Genomic DNA, 6,784 nt, shown 5'->3' on the forward strand with positions numbered 1-6,784 from the left:
TTGTTCTCCACTTAATATATATCAACTATCATTACTATCAGTTAGCGTAATGGCTATGTCGCTGAACTCCCATGTAGCCTACTGTGGTTCGAGTTCCAGACCCAGTGGCTTAAACTCATGCTGGGCATGTGTGTATGCGTGCCCAAGATCCCTAGAGGAGAATGGAGGAGAAGGGATTGCGGTGTGACCATTCCCCCTGGAGGGTGATGTCTCACTTTCTGTCTCTCTGTCTCTCTTTGTCTTTCTGGCAAGCACACACACCCCATAGCAAAAACCTCTCTCAAAAAGAAAGAAAAAAAAAAAAAACAAAAAAGAAAAGTTTACTTATTTATTTCTCTGAGAGAGATTGGGAGAGAGGGAGTGAGACCAGCCCCCAGGAGGTTTTGCCCTGCCTTCCACCCCAGTCTCACAGCCTGGACCATGAGCACATGTGTGCACGCGTGCCTGGCGTGCTCAGGTAGGCCTGGGACACTTGGCAAGGGGCTTATCTGCTTGGGCCCAGTCACGCGGCCTTCGTGTCCCTTCGGCCCCTACATTGGAGGGAGCTGGGGACAGTTCGCTCCCAGGGCTCCAGCCTGTGCAGGCCCCACCCCCACCAAAGGCAGAGGGACTGTCACCCCACAGTCCCCAGTGGGCCCTCGGCACGTCCGCCCCGCTGCGTGTCTGATACCAGAGCCAGGCCCCGTGGCAGCTCTCTGCTGTGGGAGCACTGTTAGACGTGGCCAGCTGCAGTGCTCTGGGGGCGCTGTGCCAGGCAGCACGGGAGGGTGCTCCCCGGCCGAGAGCCAAGGCCCCATGCTGGCTGCCTCAGTGGCCCGTGTGGGTTAGCTCCAGGTGTCCCCTGTCCCCACCGGAAGTCGCTCCTGCAGCCCAGCCCTGCTCCCGTTTGGGGCTGGGCAGACCAGACCAGCCCACATTCCCGGCAGCCCCGAGCGGTCACTGCTCCGTCACCGCTCCACTTCAGTTCCAGTGTTGTGACTCGGTTCTCGTGGCCCAGTGGACTGGAGGTTCCTGAATGTCCATAGCACGTGGGTGCTGTGCGGGGTCTTGGGGAAGCCCACGGGCCAGTCGCAGGCAAGGCTCAGGGTTTCAAAGGCAGTGCACTTCCTCCTGCCACGCGGCTTCTCCCTTCGAGAGCTCCTCCCGGCCCGTGGTGCGTGGTGGGGCCCGGGTGTCTAACGAGAGGTCCTGCAGCGGCCACGCCCCGAGAATTCCTGAGGCTGGGCCGGTCAGCTGTGGCAGCGGGCTAGACTGTCAGTGAGAGTGCAGTGACGAGAACCCTCTGGCAGGTCTGCCATGAGCAGGTCTGAGTCAGCGGTTCGAGCTCTTGGGCAGCGCCTTCGCTTCCTCAGCCATGCCAGGGTTCCTGAGAGCCCCTGGGCTCCGGCTGGGAGTGGACCCGGGCCTGGTCTGTAGGCAGTGCTTCATGACGGAGTGCCCGCACTGCAGCGTGCCCCCACCAGACGGCCCGGGGCTGCAGTGCTGCAGGGGTGCGCTTTCGGTGGCAGGACCCCGAGCGTAGCGCTGGCTGCCCACTTCTGGCAGAAGCGTGGCTCTACGCAGATGAAAGTGATTTGGTTAGTGGCCAGGGACTTGGGGCCAGTAGGACTGGAATACTGGTGACAAGGCATTTGGACAAAAGGGTCGCGACTGGATTCTGAGTGAGCAGACACACGATGCGTCCGTGTAAATGCCCACCGTGACGCGTTTGCTGCAGGGAGGCTTCACTAGTCAGGTTGGCAGCAAACCGTGCTTTGTGGTCATCCGTCAACCTTGTCCCCGGCCGTCCCCGCACCTGTCCAGCGGGCCATGAATGAAGAGGCTGGAGCCGCAGGGATGGGGGTGTACCCGGGTTCCTCCTTGGGCACCACCATTGTGGGGTGCTCAGTGTTCCAACAGGGAGGACTGATGTGGGGTGGGCTGGTGGGAGAGACCGTAGGAGACGACGTGGACCTTCTGGCCAGTCTCAGACGCGGACAGCTGTGGCTCGCATGTTCTCTGTTATGTGTGCAGGCGCATGTGGACATGTGTCTTCTCTCTCTCCCACTGTTCACACCAAGCCCCCGGGGGCTACCTCGGCAGTTTCGGCTTCAGGAGACAGTACGGTGTGACTGCAGGATGGGGCGGCCCACGTGCGGCCAGCGGGGCCGCGGGGCTGTCGGAACACGTGTCTCCTCATTTTGAGGCAAGTGCAAGAACTGCTTGTTTGTACAAAGGAGAACGGCGTCTTGTCAGGCGGAAACGGTTTCTGTGTTAAAAGTGGAAGCCCAGATGTGTGTGGAAGGTACACGGAATCAGACTGGTCAGAGGCAGGGGCCCAGGTGGTTACCGCCTTCCTGTCTCCCCATTCCGAGGCCACCCTGCCTCCCTTGTTCGCCCGCTGGAGGACTCGGGAGCTGGGCCCTGTGCACAGCGCTTGGCAGGCGGGTGCAATGTGGGCGTCTGCCAGCAGAGGGCACTGGCGGGCTATCGCTAGGTGGGAGCTGCGGGGCCTTCTGGACCTGTCTTCCCTGGTGCAGCCATCAGGGGCCCGGAGCACTGCAGCCTCAGCTATGTGCTTCTTACAGAGCAGCCTCAGCCAGGTCCTCAGCCATCGCTGGGGCAGTGCATGTCCCCCACGGGCGGCATTCTGCTGTTCTTCATGTCTGCTCTTACCATTGGTATTGGGCCGCCAGGAAAGTCCCGATGCACGTTTACATAGAAAACCAGGAAAATTTGTCTTGACTTTCCCGACGACTTAATAGTGACCCCGCTTTGATTAATGAAACATTCTTTTTTAATTGTCAGAGGATGTGTACTGTCATCAGAGACAGAGGGAGAGAGGGAGAAGGAGGAAGTGCCATCCCAGTGGGGCATGGTCGTGCCTCAATTTCTTCTCCATTTCTCCATCCTGTTGGGGTTTCGGAGCATGCACACACATGCACCTGGTGTGTTTTTCAAGCCACTCGGGCCAGAATTTGAACCATGGTCAGTCATGTGGGATCCAGCTCCCTTAACCACTGATTATGCGGTTGGCTTCAATGATAAATTCTTTAAAAAAAAAAATTGCCAGAGGAGGGGACCAGCAGGTGGCGTAGTGGTTAAGGTGCTGGTCTCCCACATATCCTACCATGGTTCTAGTCCCGGATCCAGTGGCTTGAAACACATGCTGGTTATGTGTATGTGCGCATGCCCCAGATCCTGAGAGGAGAACAGAACAGGAGTGGCGGCATGGCTGTTCACCCACAGGGGAGGGGGACATTTCTCATTTTCTCTCTCTCTGTCTCTCTGGCAAGCACACGTACAAAAATCTTTCTCTAAAAAAATATCAGAGGGTATGTTCACTTGCTGATGTGTTGGGAGTAAGAGAACACCTTTGGGGGATGGCCACACGGCCATCACTTCTCCATTCTCTTCTCGGGGTGTTGGCATGCACACAAATGCTTAGGATATTTCAAGCCCCTGGCTCTGGGACTCGAACCGCACAATCGCCTGTGTGAGTTCCAGCTCGTGTAACCATCAGGCGAAGGACTGGTCCCTAGTGGACAATTCCTCACATGAAATCTCTCATGTGCTGCTAACTGGTGTCATCTGTCTTCTGAGGGGACCCCACCCCACGGCCCACCCTGCTGTCTGGCCCGCTCACTGTCCAGCCCCTCTCAGAGACATGGGCTCCCTCGGCTCTGCTCCCGCCCGCCTTCCCCTGGCCTCTATCCACCTTCAGTACTGCCCCGGTGCAGCACAGGCGGGGCCGTGGTGTCCTGCCAGCATGCCTCGCAGGAAGGGGCGTTTCACGAGGCGCGTGGTGTGGAAAGAGGCTGGAGCTTGGAATCGGGGTGCCTGCATCCCAGCCCAGCCTGGCCCCTAACTCGTGTGTTCACCCGTGGGGAAACTGAGGCGAGGTGGTGCCCCATAACGGTTCCCTCCGAGTTGCTCTAACAAGTGGCAGGGCTCGCTCCCCCCCCATCTCCATGGATGCAGTGACCCTCCTGGGATCGCTCCTCATCGCTGACTGGACAGGCCATGCCGTTACCCCAGTGACCACAGGGGTTCTCAGCTGGGACACTTGGTTAGCCCAGTGAGGTGTGCTGCTGGCCCTCGGGGCGGAGGCCAGGCCATGGCGGAGGCCAGGGCATGTTGGGATAGGCCCCAGCAGTGCACAGAGTGGCCACACGGCCCAGGATGGGGTCGCAGGATGGTCCCCTATGGAGTGCAGGCCAGCCTCGGCATCCCCTGGGTCCTCCCACAACTGGCCGTCAAGGCTGTTCGCATCTTCCCCCTTCTGGAGCCCCCCAGCAGGCACCCTCACCGTGAGCACCCCCTTCTCTCCCGGCTGTCCTCCGCAGGTGCCGGACCAAGACCTTCGCGGGACAGACGCTCCCTCCCTGACTGCGGCCTGCTGTGCCCATCCCTGGATCCATTTCTTCCTGCCTTTTGGGGAGGGAGGCAGCTCTCTGCTGTTTGTCGGCTCCCTAATCCCCCACCTAAGGCTTCCCTGCATAAACGCTACCCAAACTCCCCCACACTTAGCATGTGCGTGTGAGAGAGTGGGGGGCTGGCCTCCATAGGGTCTCTCCACACCCCAGCTCTCTGGCCCCAGACTTCTGGTGAGCTGGCGCAGACCCAGCCTGTCAGGTCAGCTTTAACCCCCTCCATTTAACCCCCTCGGGCTCGGCTTCAGCTTAGGCTGCAGCTGTGGCTTCTCTTCTCTACGTGCGCCATCCCAGCTGCCTGGTTAGCCTGCCCTGGCCAGCTTGCCTCCACCGTGAAGCCGGCCCGGCTTACAGCCACCCCAGGTGCTGTGTTACCCCACCCTGCCCATAGGTGCTTCTGAGCGTGCAGCAGCCCCTGCTGGGTGCCTGCACTCCTGCGCCTCGCACCCCCCTGCACCCCATACCCCTGCACACCCCGCACCCTCTGCACCCCCAACACACCAGAGAACCTGCTTGTCCGTGTGATGGGGACCGGCTGGAAGTGCAGGGCAGGAGGGGAGGAGTCGTGCCCTTGAACCTGTGGGGCCGGTGGAAAAAACCCCCTCCTGGGGACAGCTGTGGGGCATCCGCGCGTGGTCCTCAGAGGGTCCCCAGCAGGACAACCCCACCTTACCTGTGCTGCCACCGCTCCTTAAACCCTGCCTCGCTGACCTCCCTTCCTCACCTCGGTCACTCTTCTTCTCTCTGGGTCCCTGGGGCCCTCAGATCAGCCACCCACACCCGGCCCTTGTCTCGGCACCCACCTGGGACACGCCTGGCCCCGAGGGAGGACCCGATGCTGTACTGCACTTCCAGGGCAGGGTTCCTGTCTGGGCGACGAGCCACTGGCGGAGAGCAAGCCCTCCCCATGGGTGGCCCCGATGGGCGAATGGAGTGAGGGGGCAAGTGAGAGACCCCGCGAGCCCCCAGGGCGACTGCTGGGTGGTGGGTGTGTGGAGGGCTGTCTCACGGGTGTGGCCGTCCCCACGCCCTCCTTGCCCATCGGCCTGTCGCCTGTGGACCTTCACCCTCAGTGCCATCTGCTCCCGCAGCCATGAGGTTCCAGGTGGGGCCCTGACCGGCCTAATGCAGGCTGAGGGGCCCCAGCAGGACGCTGTCACGGTGCCGCATAGCTGGGTGCCACCTTCCAGCGGGGCTCGCCATGGAGCGGTGGCCTTCCCTGCCTGGCTCCAGGGCTCTTCTGAGCACTCGGAGCGGCCCCGGGGAGTGGCAGTTTTGGCAAGTCACCGTACTTGCCCAAACGTGGGCCTGGCTCCCCGCAGAGGGAGTCCCAAACTTGTCGGGAGGCCCAACCTGCACACAGGCGGTGGCGTCTGTCCGCGGTGCTGGAGGCCACGTAGCCGATCTTGAGCTGACCTGCATGCCCGGGGTCCCCAGGGACCAGAGGGCTAGGGGAGGGGTGAAGCAGCTGCCACCAGCCAAGCGGCCTTGACTCCAGGTCCCGCTTTGAAGCCCTTGGGTTGGGGACACAGCGAGCATTCCCAGAGTGCTGCAGAGGCTGTTCAGATGGGAACAGGCCGAGGAGAGGCGGCCCAGGCCACTCACTGAGTCAGGGGCAGGCCTGAAACTCCACGCCTGAGCACAGACGGCTCTCCTGCCTCCCCGAGTGCTGACGGCAGGCGGGAGGGGTCAGCCAGAGAGAAGCAGCAGCGCCCTGGCCGACTGCAGGCCGTCCTGTCCCGACACGCTGGGCTGAGGCCGGGCCTGGGGCTGATACAGATCTGCCTCACTGCTGCGTGGCCTCGGTTCCCTCGTCGACTTGACGTCCTGCTTCCCAGGATGCTGTACGGTCGCACAATGTCCAGAAGATTCTAGGGACACCGAGAGCGAACCTGGGGAAGGCAGTGCGGTTGCTGGCACACCGGCAGGTGCCGAGGCCGAGGCCAGCACAGGGATGACCAGGGTGGTCTCCTAGCCCGGGCGGTCTGGAGCCGGGGAGGGGCTCAGGGTGGGCGGTACGTCGGGCTCTGGACTTCTCCCTATAATGTGGGTCTCCCTGAGGCTGAATCCCGTTTGCTGTCCCAGCAAGCGTGGGGGGATCGCAGATCCCAGAGGCCCTGGCAGTGCCGAGCCCTGGGTTGGCGGAGGGCCGGAGCCGGCGTGAGTAAACTGGGGAGTGTGGTCCGTGTGCAGACACCCCTGGCGGCAGGGTCGGTGGGGCCGCGCTCGGGCTGCCGTCTGCAGTCACGCCGATTTCTCAGAGGTTTCCGTTTCCTCTTAGGGGAACCTGGGCAAAGGGCTGAGCCCACGCGTGGCCTGGAGTCATCCCGCGTGCACAGGAGCCGGAGTGGCGGGGGGGGGGGGGGGGGGGG

This window comes from Tupaia chinensis, unplaced genomic scaffold (assembly GCF_000334495.1).
Source record: "Tupaia chinensis unplaced genomic scaffold, TupChi_1.0 Scaffold143646_2, whole genome shotgun sequence".
In the NCBI taxonomy this organism is placed as follows: Eukaryota; Metazoa; Chordata; class Mammalia; order Scandentia; family Tupaiidae; genus Tupaia; species Tupaia belangeri.